Genomic DNA, 21,252 nt, shown 5'->3' with positions numbered 1-21,252 from the left:
ATGAACCACGATGTCAAGGATTCAATCAATCCCGTATACAATTCCCTTTGTCTACCGGTATAGTACTTGCCCGAGATTCGATCGTCGGTATGCCGATACCTTGTTCAATCTCGTTACCAGCAAGTCTCTTTACTCGTTCCGTAACACATCATCCCGTGATCAACTCCTTGATCACATTGTGCACATTATGATGATGTCCTACCGAGTGGGCCCAGAGATACCTCTCCGTCACACTGAGTGACAAATCCCAGTCTCGATTCGTGCCAACCCAACAGAAACTTTCGGAGATACCCGTAGTGCACCTTTATAGCCACCCAGTTACGTTGTGACGTTTGGTACACCCAAAGCATTCCTACGGTATCCGGGAGTTGCACAATCTCATGGTCTAAGGAAAAGATACTTGACATTTAAAAAAGATTTAGCATACGAACTACACGATCTTGTGCTAGGCTTAGGATTGGGTCTTGTCCATCACATCATTCTCCTAATGATGTGATCCCGTTATCAATGACATCCAATGTCCATGGTCAGGAAACCATGACCATCTGTTGATCAATGAGATAGTCAACTAGAGGCTCACTAGGGACATGTTGTGGTCTATTTATTCACACATGTATTTCGGTTTCCGGTCAATACAATTATAGCATGAATAATAGGTAATTATCATGAACAAGCAAATACAATAATAACTATTTTTATTATTGCCTCTAGGGTATATTTCCAACAGTCTCCCACTTGCACTAGAGTCAATAATCTAGTTCACATCACTATGTGATTGTAATGAATCGACACCCATGGGGTTTGATCATATCTCGCTTGTGACAGAGGTTATTAGTCAATGGATCTGAACCTTTCAGATACGTGTGTGTTTTGCAAATCTCTATGTCATCTCCTAGATGCAGCTACCACGCTCTATTTGGAGCTATTCCAAATAACTGTTCTACTATACGAATCCGGTTTACTATTCAGATTAAGCCGGATTAGTGTCAAAGTTTGCATTGGCGTAACCCTTTACGACGAACTCTTTTACCACCTCCATAATGGACAAAATTCCTTAGTCCACTAGTTACTAAGGATAAGTTTGACCGCTGTCCTGTGATCCATTCCTGGATCACTCTTGTACCCCTTGACTGACTCATGGCAAGGCACACTTCAGGTGCGGTACACAGCATAGCATACTATAGAGCCTACGTCTTAAGCATAGGGGACGACCTTCGTCCTTTCTCTCTCTTCTGCCCTGGTCATGTCTTGAGTCTTACTCAATATTCACACCTTATAACAAAGCCAATAACTCCTTCTTTGCCGATCTATTTTGAACTCCTTCAAAATCTTGTCACGGTATGTATTTATTTGAAAGTACTATTAAGCGTGATCTATCCTTATAGATCTTGATGCTCAATGTTCAAGTAGCTTAATCCAGGTTTCCATTGAAAAACACTTTTCAAATAACCCTATATGCTGTCCAGAAATTCTACATAATTTCTGATCAACAATATGTTAATAACATATACTCATCAGAAATTCTATAGTGCTCCCACTCACTTCTTTGGAAATACAAGTTTCTCATAAACTTTGTATAAAGCCAAAATCTTTGATCATCTCATCAAAGCGTATATTCCAACTCCGAGATGCTTACTCCAGTCCTTAGAAGGATTGCTGGAGCTTTGCACACTTGTTAGCATCTTTCAGGATTGACAAAACCTTCTGGTTGTATCAAATACAACCTTTCCTCCAGAATAACATCGAGGAAACAATGTTTTGACATCCTATCTGCAAGATTCCATAAATCATGCAGTAATTGCTAATATAACTCCAACACACTCTTAGCATCGCTACGAGTGAGAAAGTCTCATCGTAGTCAACTCCTTGAACTTGTCGGAAAACATCTTAACAACAAGTCGAGCTTTCTTAATGGTGATACTTACCATCATTGTCCGACTTCCTTTTAAAATCCATCTGTACCCAACAGCCTTACGACCATCAAGTAGTTCTTCCAAAGTCTATACTTTGTTCTCATACATGGATCCTCTCTCGGATTTTATGGCCTCGAGCCATTCGTCAGAATTCGGGCCTACCATCGCTTCTCCACAGCTCGTAGATTCATTGTTGTCTAGCAACATGACCTCCAAGACAGGATTACCGTACCACTCTGAAGCAGTACCTGTCCTTGTCGTCCTACGAGGTTTGGTAGTGACTTGATCCAAAGTTTCATGATCACTATCATCAACTTCCACTTCAATTGGTGTAGGTGCCACAGGAACAACTTCTTGTGCCCTGCTACACACTGGTTGAAGTGATGGTTCAATAACCTCATCAAGTCTCCACCATCCTCCCACTCAATTCTTTCAAGAGAAACCTTTCCTCGAGAAAGGACCCATTTCTAGAAACAATCACTTTTGCTTCCGGATCTGAAATAGGAGGTATACCCAACTGTTTTGGGTGTCCTATGAAGATGTATTTATCTGCTTTGGATTCGAGCTTTATCAGGATGAAACTTTTTCACATAAGTGTCGCAGCCCCAAACTTTCAAGAAACGACAGCTTAGGTTTCTCTAAACCATAGTTCATACGGTGTCATCTCAACGGAATTACGTGGTGCCCTATTTAAAGTGAATGCGGTTGTCTCTAATGCCTAACCCATGAACGATAGTGGTAATTCGATAAGAGACATCATGGTATGCCCCATATCCAATAGGGTGCATCTATGATGTTCGGACACACCATCACACTATGGTGTTCCAGGCGATGTTAGTTGTGAAACAATTTCCACAATGTCTCAATTGTGTACCAAACTCGCAACTCAGATATCCATCTATATGATCATATCACAGACATTTTATCCTCTTGTCACGAAGATCTTCAACTTCACTCTGAAATTACTTGAACCTTTCAATAATTCAGGCTTGTGTTTCATCAAGTAAATATACTCAACATCTACTCAAATCATCTGTGAAGTAAGAACATAATGATATCCACTGCATGCCTCAGCACTCATTGGACTGCACACATCAAAATGTGTTACTTCCAACAAGTTGCTTTCTTGTTCCATCTTACTGAAAACGAGGCTTTTCAGTCATCTTGCCCATGTGGTATGATTTGCATGTCTCAAGTGATTCAAAATCAAGTGAGTCCAAACAATCCATCTGCATGGAGTTTCTTCATGCGTACATACCAATAGACATGGCTCGCATGTCTCAAACTTTTCAAAAATGAGTGAGTCCAAAGATCCATCAACATGGAGCTTATTGATGCGTTTTCTACCAATATGACTTACATGGCAGTGCCACAAGTAGGTAGTACTATCATTACTCTCTTATATCTTTTGGCATGAGCATGTGTATCACTACGATCGAGATTCAATAAACCATTCATTTTAGGTGCAAGACCATTGAAGGTATTATTCAAATAAACAGAGTAACCATTATTCTCCTTAAATGAATAACCATATTGTGATAGACATAATCCAATAATGTCTATGCTCAACGCAAACACCAAATAACAATTATTTAGGTTTAACATCGATCCCGATGGTAGAGGGAGTGTGCGATGTTTGATCACATCAACCTTGGAAATACTTCCAACACATATCGTCACCTCGCCTTTAGCTAGTCTCCGTTTATACCGTAGCCTTTTATTTCGAGTTACTAACACTTAGCAACCGAACCGGTATCTATTACCATGGTGCTACTAGGAGTACTTGTAAAGTATACATTTAATACTATGTATATACAATATACTTCTGTCAACCTTGCCAGCCTTCTCATCTACCAAGTATCTAGGGTAGTTCTGCTTCAGTGATTGTTCCCTCATATTACAGAAGCACTTAGTCTTGGATTTGGGTTCAACCTTGGGTTTCTTCACTAGAGCAGCAACTGTTTTGCCGTTTCATGAAGTATCCCTTCTTGCCCTTTCCCTTCTTGAAACTAATGGTTTTACTAACCATCAACAATTGATGCTCCTACTTGACTTCTACTTTCGCGGTGTCAAACATCGCGAATATTTCAAGGATCATCATATCTATCCCTGATATGTTATAGTTCATCATGAAGCTCTAGTAGCTTGGTGGCAATGACTTTGGAGAAACATCACTATCTCATCTGGAAGATAAACTCTCACTCGATTCAAGTGATTATTGTGCCCAGACAATCTGAGTACAAGCTCAACGATTGAGCTTTTCTCTCTTAGTTTGTAGGCCAAGAAGCTCGTCGGAGTTCTTATACCTCTTGACGTGGGCACGAGCCTGAAATCCCAATTTCAGCTCTTGGAACATCCCCTATGTTCCGCGACGTTTCAAAATTGTCTTCGGTGCCTCAATTCTAAACCGTTTAACATTACTGAACTGTCACATAGTCATCAAAATGTGTATGTCAGATGTTCGCAACATCCACAGACAACGTTCGAGGTTCAGCACACCGAGCGGTGCATTAAGGACATAAGCCTTCTACGCAGCAATGAGGACAATCCTCACTTTACGGACCCAGTTCGCATAATTGCTACTATCAACTTTCAACTATATTTTCTCTAGGAACATATCTAAACAGTAGAACTAAAGCGCGAGCTTATGACATAATTTGCAAAAACCTTTTGACTATGTTCATGATAACTAAATTCATCTAATCACATTATTTGATGAACTCACACTCAGATAGACATCCCTCTAGTCATCTAAGTGATACATGAACCGAGTCAACTAGGTCGTGTCCGATCATCACGTGAGACGGACTAGTCATCATCGGTGAACATCTTCATGTTGATCGTATCCACTATATGACTCATGTTCGACCTTTCGGTCTCTTATGTTCTGAGGCCATGTCTGTACATGCTAGGCTCGTCAAGTCAACCTAAGTGTTTCGTGTGTGTAAATCTGGCTTACACCTGTTGTATGAGAATGTTAGAATCTATCACACCCGATCATCACATGGTGCTTCGAAACAACGAACTTTCGCAACGGTGCACAGTTAGGGGGAACACTTTTTTGAAATTATCATGAGGGATCATCTTATCTACTACTGTCGTTCTAAGCAAATAAGATGCATAAACATGATAAACATCACATGCAATCAAAAGGTGACATGATATGGCCAATATCATTTTTCTCCTTCTGATCTCCATCTTCGGGGCTCCATGATCATCATCATCACCGGCATGACACCATGATCTCCATCATCGTGTCTCCATGAAGTTGTCTCGCCAACTAATACTTCTACTACTATGGCTAACGATTTAGCAATGAAGTAAAGTAATTATATGGCGTTATTCAGTGACACGCAGGTCATACAATAAATAAATACATCTCCTATGGCTCTTGCCGTTTTTCATACTCATCGACATGCAAGTCGTGATTCCTATTACAAGAACATGATCAATCTCATACATCACATATCATTCATCACATTCTTTTGGCCATATCACATCACATAGCATACCCTGCAAAAACAAGTTAGACGTCCTCTAATTGTTGTTTGCATGATTTATGTGGCTGCTATGGGTTTCTAGCAAGAACGTTTCTCACCTACGCAAAAGCCACAACGTGATATGCCAATTGCTATTTACCCTTAATAAGGACCTTTTTCATCGAATCTGATCCGACTAAAGTGAGAGAGACTGGCACCCGCTAGCCACCTTATGCAACAAGTGCATGTCAGTCGGTGGAACCTGTCTCACGTAAGTGTACATGTAAGGTCGGTCCGGGCCGCTTCATCCCACAATACCGTTGAAACAAGATAGGACAAGTAATGGTAAGCATATTGAACAAAATCATCACCGACAACAACTTGTGTTCTACTCGTGCATAGAATCTACGCAATAGACCTGGCTCATGATGCCACTGTTGGGGAACGTAGCAGAAATTCAAAATTTTCTACGCATCACCAAGATCAATCTATGGGGTAATCTAGAAACGAGGGGAAGGGGAGTGCGTCTACATACCCTTGTAGATCGCTAAGCGGAAGCGTTACAAGAACGCGGATGAAGGAGTCGTACTCGTAGCGATTCAGATCGCGGTTGATTCCGATCTAAGCGCCGAACAACGGCGCCTCCGCGTTCAACACACGTGCAGCCCGATGACGTCTCCCGTGCCTTGATCCAGCAAGGGGAGAGGGAGAGGTTGGGGAAGACTCCATCCAGCAGCAGCACGACAGCGTGGTGGTGGTGGAGGAGCGCGGTACTCCAGGAGGGCTTCGCCAAGCACTACGAGAGACGAGGAGGGAGAGAGGTAGGGCTGCGCCTTGGGAGAGAGAGACTCGTGTGTTGGGCAGCCCCAAAACCACCACTATATATAGGGGGGAGGGAGAGGGGGAGGCGCCCTAGGGTTTCCCCTAGGGGGGCGGCGGCCAGGGCAGATGGGATCTCCCCTTTGGGTGACTTGGCCCCCAAGCCAGGAGGTGGGAACCCTAGATGGGGCACCCCAAACCCCCTGGTCACATGGGAATAGGTGAGGGGGGCGCACAGCCCCTTAGTGGGCTGGTTTGCCCCCTTCCCTTGGCCCATGAAGCCCCCCAACACTCGCCGGGGCTCCCGAAACACATTTCGTTCATGCTGGTCATCACCCGGTACCTCCGAAACACTTCCGGACTCCAAAACCCTTCGTCCAATATATCAGTCTTCACCTCCGAACCATTGCGGGACTCCTTGTGCCATCCGGGATCTCATCCGGGACTCCGAACAACATTCGGTAACCGCGCACATACTTTCCCTATAACCCTAGCGTCATCGAACCTTAAGAGTGTAGACCCTACGGGGTCAGGAACCATGCAGACATGACCGAGACAACTCTCCGGCCAATAACCAACAGCGGGATCTGGATACCCATGTTGGCTCTCACATGTTCCACGATGATCTCATCGGATGAACCACGATGTCAAGGATTCAATCAATCCCGTATAGAATTCCCTTTGTCTACCGGTATAGTACTTGCCCGAGATTCGATCGTCGGTATGCCGATACCTTGTTCAATCTCGTTACCGGCAAGTCTCTTTACTCGTTCCGTAACACATCATCCTGTGATCAACTCCTTGATCACATTGTGCACATTATGATGATGTCCTACCGAGTGGGCCCAGAGATACCTCTCCGTCACACGGAGTGACAAATCCCAGTCTCGATTCATGCCAACCCAACAGACACTTTCGGAGATACCCGTAGTGCACCTTTATAGCCACCCAGTTACGTTGTGACGTTTGGTACACCCAAAGCATTCCTATGGTATCCGGGAGTTGCACAATCTCATGGTCTAAGGAAAAGATACTTGACATTTAAAAAAGCTTTAGCATACGAACTACACGATCTTGTGCTAGGCTTAGGATTGGGTCTTGTCCATCACATCATTCTCCTAATGATGTGATCCCGTTATCAATGACATCCAATGTCCATGGTCAGGAAACCATGACCATCTGTTGATCAACGAGCTAGTCAACTAGAGGCTCACTAGGGACATGTTGTGGTCTATGTTTTCACACATGTATTGCGGTTTCCGGTCAATACAATTATAGCATGAATAATAGACAATTATCATGAACAAGGAAATACAATAATAACCATTTTTATTATTGCCTCTAGGGCATATTTCCAACACGTAATAATTATGCTATCTTGAGAGAAGCCACTAGTGAAACCTATGGCCCCCGGGTCTATTCTCTATCATATAAGTTTCCAATCTACTTTATTTTGCAATCTTTACTTTTCAATCTATATCATAAAAATACCAAAAATATTTATCTTATCATATTATCTCTATCAGATTCACTTTCGCAAGTGGTCGTGAAGGGATTGACAACCCCTTTATCGCGTTGGTTGCGAGGTTCTTGTTTGTTTGTGTAGGTGCAAGGGACTTGTGAGGAGCCTCCTACTGGATTGATACCTTGGTTCTCAAAAACTTAGGGAAATACTTATGCTACTTTGCTGCATCACCCTTTCCTCTTCAAGGGAAAAAACAATGCATGCTCAAGAGGTAGCAAGAAAGATTTCTAGCGCCGTTGCCGGGGAGGTCTTCGCTCAAGTCAAGACATACCAAGTACCCATCACAAACTCATCTCCCTCACATTACATTATTTTCCATTTGCCTCTCATTTTCCTCTCCCCCACTTCACCCTTGCCGTTTTATTCGCCCTCTCTTTTTCGTTCGCCTCTTTTTTTTCTTGTCTCTTGTGTGCTTGTGTGTTGGATTGCTTGTCACAATGGCTCAAGATAATACTATATTGTGTGAATTTTCCAATACCAATAATAATGATTTCCTTAGCACTCCGATTGCTACTCTTAATGATGTTGAATATTGTGAAATCAATGCTGCATTGTTGAATCTTGTTATGAAAGATCAATTCTCCGGCCTTCCTAGTGAAGATGCCGCCACTCATCTAAACAACTTTATTGATTTGTGCGATATGCAAAGGAAGAAAAACATGGATAATGATATCATTAAATTGAAGTTATTTCCGTTTTTGCTTAGATATTGTGCTAAAACTTGGTTTCCATCTTTGCCTAAAAATAGTATTGATTCATGGAATAAGTGCAAAGATGCTTTTATCTCTAAGTATTTTCCTCCCGCTAAGATCATCTCTCTTAGAAACGATATTATGAATTTTAAGCAACTTGATCATGAGCATGTTGCACAATCTTGCGAGAGGATGAAATTAATGATACGTAATTGCCCTACACGTGGTTTGAATTTATGGATGATCACACAAAAAATTTATGCCGGATTGAATTTTGCTTCTAGAAATCTTTTAGATTCGGTCGCGGGAGGCACTTTTATGGAAATCACTTTAGGAGAAGCTACTAAACTCCTAGATAATATTATGGTTAATTATTCTCAATGGCACACCAAAAGATCTACTAGTAAAAAGGTTCACGCTATAGAAGAAATTAATGTTTTGAGTGGAAAGATGCATGAACTTATGAAATTGTTTGCTACTAAGAGTGCTCCTATTGATCCTAATGATATGCCTTTATCTACTTTGATTGATAATAATGATAATGAATCTATGGATGTGAATTTTGTTGGTAGGAATAATTTTGGTAACAACGCGTATAGAGGAAACTTTAATCCTAGGCCATTTCCTACTAATTCCTCTAATAATTATGGAAATTCCTACAACAACTCTTATGGAAATTTTAATAAGATGCCCTCTGATTATGAGATTAGTGTTAAAGAATTTATGAATTCTCAAAATAATTTCAATGCTTTGCTTGAAGAAAAAATACTTAAAGTTGATGAATTGGCTAGGAATGTGGATAGAATTTCTCTTGATGTTGATTCTTTGAAACTTAGATCTATTCCACCTAAGCATGATATCAATGAGTCTCTCAAAGCCATGAGTATTTCCATTGATGAGTGCAAAGAAAGAACCGCTAGATTGCATGCTAAGAAAGATTGCTTTGTAAGAGCGTGTTCTTCTAGTTTTCATGATAATAATGATGAAGATCTAAAAGTTCTTGATGTATCTCCTATTAAATCCTTGTTTTGCAATATGAATCTTAATAATGATGGGACTGGAGATGAGTCAACTTTAGTTAAAAGGCGTCCCAATGATTTGGAGTATTTTGATCTTCATGCTAAAATTGGTAAAAGTGGGATTGGAGAGATCAAAACTTTACATAGCAATGAACCCACTACTTTCGATTTAAAGGAATTTAATTATGATAATTGTTCTTTAATAGATTGTATTTCCTTGTTGCAATCCGTGTTGAATTCTCCTCATGCTTATAGCCAAAATAAAGCTTTTACTAAACATATCGTTGATGCTTTAATGCAATCTTGTGAAGAAAAACTTGAATTAGAAGTTTCTATCCCTAGAAAACTTTATGATGAGTGGGAACCTATAATTAAAATTAAAATAAAAGATCATGAATGTTATGCTTTGTGTGATTTGGGTGCTAGTGTTTCCATGATTCCAAAAACTTTATGTGATATGCTAGGTTTCCGTGAATTTGATGATTGCTCTTTAAACTTGCACCTTGTGGATTCCACCATCAAGAAACCTATGGGAATAATTAATGATGTTCTTATTGTTGCAAATAGGAATTATGTGCATGTAGATTTTATGGTTCTTGATATAGATTGCAATCTTTCATGTCCTATTATTCTTGGTAGACCTTTCCTTAGAACGATTGGTGCAATTATTGATATGAAGGAAGGAAATATTAGATTCCAATTTCCATTAAGTAAAGGCATGGAGCACTTTCCTAGAAAAAAATTCAAATTACCTTATGAATCTATTATGAGAGCCACTTATGAATTGAATGCCAAAGATGGCAATACTTAGATCTATTCTCGCTTTTATGCCTAGCTATGGCGTTAAACGATAGCGCTTGTTGGGAGGCAACCCAATCTTATTTTTGTTCCTTGATTTTTTCTCCTGTTTAGTAATAAATAATTCATCTAGCCTCTGTTTAGATGTGGTTTTATATTTTAATTAGTGTTTGTGCCAAGTAGGACCTATAGGATCATCTTGGGTGAAAGTTATTGCTGAGAAACAGAAACTTTTGCTCTCACGAGAAAAAATCTAATAAATCACAGAAACATGATTTTGAGTTGATTCTTTTTGAAGTAGATCAATAGATAAATTTCCCAGCACTTCCTATTTTGGTAGGAGTTTTAGAGTTCAAGAAGTATTCGAAACTTACATATTTCTACAGACTGTTCTGTTTTTGACAGATTCTATATTTCGTGTGTTGTTTGCTTATTTTGATGAATCTATGGCTAGTATCGGGGGGTATGAACCATAGAGAAGTTAGAATAAAGTGGGTTTAACACCAATATAAATAAGGAATGAGTTCATTACAGTACCTTAAGTGGTGGTTTTTCTTTTTTGCACTAACGGAGCTCATGAGATTCCTGTTGAGTTTTGTTTTGTGAAGTTTTCAAGTTTTGGGTAAAATTTGATGGACTATGGAATAAGGAGTGGCAAGAGAATAAGCTTGGTGATTCACATGGAACCCCAAGATAATTCAAGGACAACCAAAAGCCTAAGCTTGGGGATGCCCCGGAAGGCATCCCCTCTTTCGTCTTTGTCTATCGGTAACTTTACTTGGAGCTATATTTTTATTTACCACATGATATGTGTTTTTCTTGGAGCGTCTTGCATGATATGAGTCTTTTCTTTTTAGTTTACCACAATCATCCTTGCTGTACACACCTTTTGGAAGAGACACACATGATTCGGAATTTATTAGAATACTCTATTTGCGTCACTTATATCTTTTGAGCTAGACAGTTTTGCTCTAGTGCTTCACTTATATCTTTTTAGAGCACGGTGGTGGTTTTATTTTGAAGAAATTATTGATCTCTCATGCTTCACTTATATTATTTTGAGAGTCTTTTAGAACAGCATGGTATTTGCTATGGTTATAAAATTGGTCCTAGAATGATGGGCATCCAAGTTGGGTATAATAAAAACTATCATAGGAAGTGAATTGAATACTATGATCAACTTGATGCTTGATAATTGTTTTGAGATATAAAGGTGGTAATATTAGATTCATGCTAGTTGACTAATTGTGAATTTTAGAAATACTTGTGTTGAGGTTTGCAAGTCCCGTAGCATGCACGTATGGTAACCGTTGTGTGACAAATTTGAAGCATGAGGTATTCTTTGATTGTCATCCTTGTGAGTGGCGGTCGGGGACGAGCGATGGTCTTTTCCTACCAATCTATCCCCCTAGGAGCATGCGCGTAGTGCTTGGTTTTTGATGACTTGTAGATTTTTGCAATAAGTATGTGAGTTCTTTATGACTAATGTTGAGTCCATGGATGATACGCACTCTTACCTTACCATCATTGCTAGCCTCTTCGGTGCCGTGCATTGCACTTTCTCACCTTGAGAGTTGGTGCAAACTTCGCCGGTGCATCCAAACCCCGTGATACGATAAGCTCTATCACACATAAACCTCCTTATATCTTCCTCAAAACAGCCACCATACCTACCTACTATGGCATTTCCATAGCCATTCTGAAATATATTGCCATGCAACTTTTGTTGGAGATCGTTGCAGAAAATAAAAAATTTCTACACATCACCAAGATCAATCTATGGAGTCATCTAGCAACGAGAGAGAGGAGTGCATCTACATACCCTTGTAGATCGCGAGCGAAAGCGTTCAAGAGAACGGGGTTGATGGAGTCGTACTCATCGTGATCCACATCACCGAAGATCCTAGCGCAGAACGGACGGAACATCCGCGTTCAACACACGTACAGAGCGGAGACATCTCCCGCGCCTTGATCCAGCAAGGAGGAGGGAGAGGTTGAGGAAGAAAGCTCCAGCAGCAGCACGACGGCGTGGTGGTGATGGAGAGGCAGTACACCGGCAGGTCTTCGCCAAGCTTCTGCGGAGGAGGAGAGGTGTTGGGGAGGGGAGGGGCTGCGCCTTGGAGGTGTGTGTGCAGCCCTCCCCTCGCCCCTCTATTTATAAGGGGAGGAGGAAGGGGGTCGGCCCCCTCTAGATGAGATCTAGAGGGGGGCGGCGTCCAAGGGGGGGGGGGACTTGCCGCCCAAGCAAGGGGGGCACCCCCCTTAGGGTTTCCCCCCAACCCTACACTACTAGGAAAAGGCCTACTAGTGGCGCACCAGTTTTGCCTACTAATGGCGCACTACTGGTGCGCCACTAGTACCACGCCACTAGTATTTTTTACTAATGGTGCACCACTGGTGCGCCATTAGTATCTGGTATACTAATGGCGCACCACGTCGTGCGCCATTAGTATAGACCAACATGCGCCATTAGTATGCCTCCCAGGGGGCCCATATTTACCCATGTGCTTTGGCATACTAATGGCGCACTTTGGGGTGATGCGCCATTAGTATCCTTTCTACAGTGCACCATTAGAGTGTTGAGTGGTGTGCCATTAGTATGAATATTAGGGATTTTTTTTTCTTTTCTGATATTTGCACAGGTTACAAAATACATTATTAGACAGAATATAGACAGCACCACACAGCAATAGCAGATTCATCGAATACAATAGAAGATTAATCTCCGAATACAATTCATCATATTAGTCTCTGAATTCAAAAGACCGAACAAAGATAGAACATTACAAGTCTCGAGACCGCAAGTAGCAAGTTTTTCTTCACATTACAAGTCGATATTGATCATCTAAACTACCATCACATAGAAGAGAGCTGCAGTCATCACGATGAGCATCATCGCGATGAAACTGGTCTTCATCTGGTTCCTCCAATGCTCCCTCCTCTCTCCCGCTAGATAGCGCGCGTATCTAGATTTCGCCTCCGTCCTAGTGGTGTACCCTTTGTAACTATTACTGCTAAACGGTGAACCTGTCTCCGACACTCCTCCCAGTCGTCGTAGACTCCGGGAACCTTACCCTTGTACACGACATACGATGGCATCTCTATGCACAAGCCAGACAACAGACAATACATAAGCAATATATAAGTATGCAACAAAAGGATCGGAAGAGAAAAGCAAGACATTAATAGCACGATTCATGGTCCTACTAATAAATAGCATCGATTACATCTAAGTTGAACGACTGTCCAAACCAAAGAGACATATAAGTTCATTAAAGTTTAATTACAACATGAGCTAATTGATGTTTCAGAACTACAAATAGCATCACTACTTTCGACTTGACTCATGGGACCGGAGCGTGGATGAAACCGCCGTCTTTCGTGATGGTCATGAAGTTGCGGGCGTTGGCAGCCTACATTTGTAGTGTTGTGTCAATCTCACTGTTGGACAGTTGATCTCTGAGGTAGAACTGCCCCGAGGTACGAAGGACATCTTGATGGATGATTTCTGCAAACTCCGACTGGATGCAAAGAATTCTTGTCGGAGGTCCGCGTCCTGGATTGCCGCCAAGCTTGCGGCCCAATCTTTGAGATTATTTGGTAGCAGAAGGTGATTATGGTCCCGTACGATCACCCGCATGTGATGGAGGGCATAGTAGGAATCCTTCTGACTGCCAGGCGGCTGCTTGACGCAGGGGAACATCGTATTGTGGGTGAACACGTGCCTGCCGTACCTACAAACTGGCCTCTTAAAGGTGCCTCCAGATGTGGCATAGCCGGGGAGAGCATCATCAAGAACTTTCTTGATATTTGTGTAGTCTATCTTGGAGTCACAGTCCGGATCGAAATACTTGGCCATGGAATATTTCGGTCTTAAGAGGATGAGTGTGCAATGTGTGTCACTGCACAAAACACGGAATGTTAGAAAAAAGAACGATCGAAATCTAAGAAATCACATATGTTACGGGGCGGTGAGGGGATGACTTACTCGGGAAAGTAAGGCACGAGGAAGTTATCCTTATCTAGGTTTGCCAGAATGACGCCTTCGAGGTGTGAACTCATGACTTGCCGGTCCCCAGCGCTGCCCAAGATCTTGGCACGCATGTAGAAGGGGTCGAGTATGACGATGTCTGGGGTCTTGTCTCGAATGATCCGCATCTCCATACTCAGCGAAAACAGCCAAACGAAGGTGTAGTGCAGCGGATGAAGGTTAAACATAGCAAAGATGTCCTCAAACCGCAGGACGATCGTACCCCCGATGGTGCCATCCACAAAGCCCTTGCCGTCTGGCACCTTGGCCACGAAAACCGGGTATGCCACATCATTCTGGGAGAGACGCCGCTTCTCCAAAGAAACAACACGGTCATGCAGACTCCGCATAGCACCGGTTGCAGCATTGAGCATATTTGTCGGTAGCATCGCCCTACCCGCCACATGCACCCTCCTCGAGATATCCTTAGGTGAAGGTGGCCCGTCCTGAGCACGGATCGTACTCAGTGCCGTCTGGCTCGCACCGGCGCCCTTGTTAGTCTTTCGTTTCCGTCCCTTCTTCTTGATCTGCTCTAATGGGATCGAGTTCTGCTCACAGACCGCCTTCTTGAGCATGTTGGGGCTGATAATATTTCGCACCTCGGCTACTTGAGGCTCGATGAATGCGGCAGCTGGAGGCGTCTCCTGAGACTGAACGCCAGATAATGCATGTTGCAATTAGGTTTCTCCGTGGTACCAGCTAGATCGCGGTCGTCTCTGTTGGGTTCTTGAGAAGGAGGCCTGCAGAACTCGTCACCGTCCCCATGTTCGGCAAAGTACTTATCGACGTTGGTAAATGTACCGTCATCGTTGTCGCCGTCGTCCGGATCATGTGCCATATGCATGTCCGGATCCTGTGCCATAGGGATGTCCGGCATGTCCGGTAGCATTGCGGCGTTCTTGCCATGGCTTGGCGCCGGCACGACTGGCGGTCTTGTCTGTGGGGTGGTGTCCCCGCCCCCAAACGAATCTGGCTCTTCGGCCAAAGCAGGGGCCAGTTTATGCAGGCGCTGAGGGTCATATCTTCATCTTCGTCGGCCCCAGCTGGTCGAATCGGAGGTAACAACTCGTCGCAGCCTGGCAGCACCCGAACCAGTTCAACCCTATATACTGTGGGTGGCATCAGATTACCGTGGAAGTAGGGGTTGCCCGGTTGAACGATTCTTCCCTTGGCGACATCGACCAACTCGCCGCCCACGAAGTGCAGGAGAGTGCAAGGAACATCGGCGGTGCCCTGCGAAAACATGTAGGGCGTCAGGGATGTCCAGTAAAAGGCAAGGAGATGAAGTCATCGGCCGAGAGGCTTAGTTATCGTGATGCTGTCGAGCTCGGCTAATGTCGAGGCACCGCCAACGGCGGGCATGCAACTGACGGAGGGGCCGCTTGCTGGCGAGGTGCCGGCCGGCGTACACCCGGGTGCATTAAGCTCCAATGCCCGTGCCGGCGCCGGAGACACGAATACCGCCTCCGCCGGAGACACCAATGGCGCCGCCTACGCGTTGTGCGAGTTGCTGGCCGTGAAGCTGGGAACTAGGGGAGGCCCCTGTTGGTCGCCCGCAATCCATGTCGTCAGCCCCTGAATCAACATAGGCACCATGGCGGTGAGCGTCGTTCCCAGTTGTTGTTGCACTTGCTCTTGGATAATCTCCGGAATCCGCGCCACTTGTGCCTTGAGTGCTTCAACCTCGCGCGACTGGCTTTCCGAGCTGGTCTTTTTCTCCTTTCGCCCACCAGCGGTATAGTATGATGACCATTTTATGGACAAACCTTTGCCGGCCACCCGACCAGCTGACGACGGCTTACTGAGCTTATCCTTGTTTTTCATTATGTTCAACGCCCTATTTAAAGGGGTGTCGAAAGGGGAGCTCTGAGACGACCCCGTGCTACTGCTTTCAGTGTCCTGTGGAAGGAACGTGAACCATTTAGAAATACTAGTCGTCCACCCGTGCAATGCGCGGGCTAGTAAGAAATGGAGAGAAACTACATAAATAAGTATGGAGTTATACTGATAGATTTTGTAGGAAATATTCGCATCAATAGTGAAATGATTGGACCATATATGTATGCTTTGCAACTGTGTTTTTGCATTCTCGTCTCTCAGTTGTCTTCTATTTTTTAAGCATTACACATTGGAGGTTATTTCTTCATCTATGCCACAGAATCTTTTTGGGTTGCTGCATGTACCATTGGAATGGATATTTCATCTAATTAGTAATTCGAGACATGGCTATCTTTGGAATTGATAAATCTAACACATGAAGGCATATTTTATCTGGATAGTAATTCGAAACATGGTAAATCTTTTTTATAATTGCATAGAAGAATTAATTGTAGCACTGATGCAAACATGTCATGTTGTAGCACATAGATCTTCCATTTCGATGTATATCGTCGTAATATTTGGTCTTAGAACTCTCTTGCCTTATAATATATTGATTAATCTGTTTTTGATCTCTCTCTTAACTATTTCAATTTTTAGTGCAAATTAGGGAGAACCTATGGTATTTCCTTTTTTTGTACTTTTGAAGTAAATGTATAAATATAGTGTGAAGATTATATCTGTAACCAATATTACTAAAAAGTAATTACATCAATGCAGTATTCACATATTTATGATATTGTATAAATTCATGAAACATTGTGTGTGATAAAATTTAGCGGGAATAATTTTTTGTATTCCTTTAGACAAACGAATAAACAATAAAATTTTATCATACTTAGTACCTTCCACCGAAGTACCGAATATTATGCTTTCCAAATCTTCTAGACTACGTTAGATGTTGGGTCATCATCCTTTCTTCATCTCTCCCATCAAAATAAAAATAAGATCACGGAGAATATAGACAACTTAATAAAAAAAAGGGTGTAAAAACAGTATAATATAGCACTCTACAGGAAACTTGGAGCAGGGTGCGTCATAGCTGCTGGAAGATATATGTCTACGCTAAGGTGGTTACTGAAGGGATTCAAACTTCAAAAAAAAAAACAGATATACTTGGTGAATTTTCTGTGTTAGCACATAATTGATAATGATATAAGCTGGAACATTTTACCTCTTAGATCGAAATAAATCTTGTCTCAACGCACAATGATAGCACTCATTAAAGCACAAGAAAAAGAACAACAATGCATGAAAAACGTGCGTAGCTAGCAAACATAAGATTTGCACTTCTTTTTCACATGTCATTTGTTACTCATTTAAAATAAGCGCTGATGAACTGTGCAAAATTAATGAAAAATCAAATCACTTGCTGCTACGTTGTTTACTTCCATCAAGTCATTTACCATAAGTACTCTTGAACATCTATTAGCCTGGTATGTCCGAGGACTTATGCTCCACCAACTATGCATGTGGCTATAATGTTTATTATCATTTCCTCTTTCTAACATTGAGTGATTCTTTGGTCGGCTTTGCCACATGTTGCCAACCGACTCTCCTCGTTGTATTTCTTAGTACGACAATGATGTGGGACTGGTCGGGAAGAGTCTGAGCTAGTTCTCAATGATGGCAGCCCTACTTTGTGCCCTGCACAATTCAGAAGAAAAATGGGAAAATCTTTGTAATGATATTTGAAAGACAATTACAAATTAGAGTATAAAAAAAAGTAGCAATGTCTTTCTCATCATGAGATGCTTGAACTGCACGTACATACACAGCATCTTAATCACTCAATATACCAATCTTTAAATGGTGAAATGCCATAATGACTACAATCAGCATCTTAATCACTCAATATAGCAATCACTGTAGAATTCTTTGGTCGGCTTTGCCACATGTTGCCAATCGACTCTCCTCCTTGTTGTAATTCTTAGCACGACAATGATGTGATACTGTCTGTGAGGAGTCTGAGCTAGTTTTCAACGATGGCAGCCGTACTTTGTGCCCTGCACAATTTAGAAGAAAATGGGAAAATATTTATAACGATTTTTGAAAGAAAATTATAAATTAGAGAATAAACAAAATATAGTAATGTCTTTCTCATCATGAGAAGTTTGAACTGCACGTACCTACTCAACATCTTAATCACTCAATATATCAATCTTTAAATGGTGAAAAGCCATAATGACTATAATCAGCATCTTAATCACTCAATATAGCAATCACTATAGAAGCCAACTGAGAGGTACGATACATGATGTCAGCTTCAATATGTTTAGTAAAAAATCCTCACGTATCAACTAACCACATAATAAACTAATTATACATACCTGAAGAAAAAAGGCAGAAATCATAAAGTAGAGCAACCTGTAGTCTGGGCGCTCCTACTATCGGAAACACATTCAATACTCCTGCAGAACGTTGACATTTGTGACAATGAACTCGGCTGCACAAACAACAGAAATTGAAAAATTAGAACAACCTGATCTTCTCAGCTTCAAGCCGCCAACCAACTTCAGTCCAAGCTCAAGAGTTGCAGAGAGAAGAGTCCACAAATAAATCACACAAAATAGGGCACCTTCATCAGATCGAGGAGATTGAATTAATTACCTCATGGTTTACTTGGCTGAGACGGATGTTGCAGAGAGAAGAGTCCACGATGAGATGGTTAGAAGGACTCGTAGTTGGATTGTGATCGCACGGAGAGTTCGACACAAGCGACGACCAGTTTCCGTCGACCTCGAGAGGGCCATGGATACTGGGCAAGGAGAAGAACACCTCGCTGGCCATAATGATGCAGCCGAGGCGCCGCACATGGGGCAAGCAGCGGAGGAGAGGACGGTGATGTATTCTCGAGCGATCCTCTTTTTCTTGGAGGAGAATTCATGATTGGACAGCAAGTGGCCGACCGAGAAGCTAGATTATGCCGTGGCTTTATACGGACGTAAGAGTTCTGCCGTCCCCGAGGAGACTGGTCCACAGCTGTATGGTACTACGATCCAATGCCGATTGGAATAAGAAGGCATATAGGGAGATAGTTTCCTTGGGGAAGCTTGGATCGATCCTGAAGTTTATATGAAGCACGATAGATTGTTTCTTGACAGTTAGGCTATTTTTTTTTCTGAACTTGCTAGGCTATATGTTTTTTAACACGCTAGGCTATATGTTGTTGTTTTGTTAGATTGCACGCCTCAAGTTTTACGAAGGACGATATATTGGTAATTTTTACATGTGCCCTGTATTTTTTTTACAGCTACACTATGTTATTTTTTTCTTGGATTGCAAGGATTATATGGGTGGATCTTCACCGTTATAATCCGGCCCCACCAGATTAACGGCCGGTAATTTCTAATTAACATGGTAATTTTGTTTGAGTCCGTAATTAGTATAGGGTAGGTAGGTAGGTATAGAGGTATAGATAGATAGATAGATAGATAGATTGGGGATTAATTAGAATGCAAGCATATGGAGCTAATTACGCGGGGGTGTATTCCTTACCAGAACAAGCTCAAGCGCCCTGGTTTTCGGATCCGTGGTAAGCTCCTTTGTTACCGGGCCCTGAGAAAATTCTTGGTCTGCTTGTCACGGTATTTCTCAAAGCGGGGCGGTAGGCCTTGCTCGACACGCTCCGCGTCCTCCTTGTCCCATATAGGCTCCGCCACTCTGTAACCGCCGGGACCGAGTTGGTGGACCCCTAAGTTCAACTGCCGCATTTTTTTCCCCCACTGACTTGATTCGGAGGTTGCGCTGCTCTCGCACTTGATCTTGAACTCCTTGCAGTCATCTTCGCTGATCAAAGGATATTTCGCCTTGATCTTCTCATAACTATCACCTTTTCAATCATTGCCTTCACCGTGCTTCTCCAAGTAGACGGGGCCGTGCTCATCCTCGTGAGGGCGGAACTGTTCACTTTATTCCCTGAGAGGCGTGTGTTTGCAAAGTCAGCGGGGAACTTGTATCATTCGTGCAGCTTCGTGAAGAGGAGGCTGCGCAAATTCCCTCGGTCCTTATGCCTTAGGTTCTCGGTGTTGATCGAGACGGTGCTCTGAAGAATGCACCCGAGCTGAACCGAGTACCCCTTGACTAATTCTTTGGGTGCCTTTGGATGTCCGTCGGAGTTCACTTTAGTAAATTCCTCCTTGACGGTGCCGAGCACGCTCGGGCGCCGGTCCTTCCGTTGCCTCTTCGGTTGGCTGCCATCTGTGTGTGCGCCGCCATCATCAGTGGTGGCATCCTCGGCGGCACCATCAGTGGTGTCATCCCCGACGCCACTAGGGGTTGTGTAGTCAGGATCGGTGTCTTCCACGGCGTCCTCATAGCGGTGAGGTTCTTCCTCCATCTCCTGGGACAGCTCCCAGAATTGCTTGCCGCCCGAACCGCCGGCCTCATCGTTGTGGGCCATGTTTCGCTCTAAATAGGAAAAAAGTTTGGTCAAAAAGTTGGTTATTGTCAAGGAACAAGATCATGGTCTCATCATTTAGGGTTTGTCGACACCGAGACATCCTAAAAGCTAAGCTTTTATCATTTATGGTTTGTCGACGCCGAGGCACCCTAAAAGCCTAAGCGTACATCATTTAGGTTCTCATCGACATCGAGGCACCCTAAAAGCCAAGGTTTTATCATTTAGGATTTGTCAACGCCAAGGCACCCTAAATGCTAAGTTAAGTTTTCATCATTTAGGTTGGGCCTAATCACTTGGCTCTATTGCCACCTATGGTTTAATGCAGCAAGAATGGTGGGGCAGTTGATCCTACTTAACTAAGTACTAAGATACCCCAGCCTATGCATTAGTCGCAAGTACCCCATATGTCCTATTTTTAGCAAAGTCATGCTAAAATTCGCGGAAAATTTCAGCATGACCTTTGCTGAAAATAGGACATATGGAGTACCCGAATTTGCCGAACGGAAGTTAATCGACATTCCGGCAAACTCAAGGGCCTCTCGGGTACCTGCACAATCATCACGACACGATGGTCGGAGACAAAACCCAGCAAACTAGCAAAATCATCACAAATTGTTTTCTGTAAAAGATGATCATCATCTTTACAAGTCTTTCTCAATGTGATCACAAGTAATTCAGAGGCATCACAAGTAATTCA

The 21,252-nt window shown here is 42.8% G+C and overlaps 1 long non-coding RNA gene across 2 annotated transcripts; it reads right to left on the bottom strand.

Annotated features, from left to right (window-relative positions):
* Positions 1-17,488: 17,488 nt before the first annotated feature.
* On the bottom strand, positions 17,489-19,346 carry LOC123161758 (uncharacterized). Of its 2 annotated transcripts, XR_006480865.1 has the most exons (5): positions 18,764-19,346; positions 18,484-18,599; positions 18,283-18,391; positions 17,924-18,159; positions 17,489-17,800 (listed from the first exon to the last, which is right to left on the bottom strand). It is a non-coding gene; the product is annotated as an uncharacterized lncRNA (long non-coding RNA). The 2 variants fall into 2 exon arrangements; XR_006480864.1 differs by lacking the exon at positions 17,489-17,800 and having other exon boundaries at positions 17,813-18,159; positions 18,764-19,337.
* Positions 19,347-21,252: the final 1,906 nt, after the last annotated feature.

This window comes from Triticum aestivum, chromosome 7B (genome assembly GCF_018294505.1).
Source record: "Triticum aestivum cultivar Chinese Spring chromosome 7B, IWGSC CS RefSeq v2.1, whole genome shotgun sequence".
Lineage (NCBI taxonomy): Eukaryota > Viridiplantae > Streptophyta > Magnoliopsida > Poales > Poaceae > Triticum > Triticum aestivum.
This window is presented reverse-complemented; position numbering and strand designations above follow the sequence as displayed.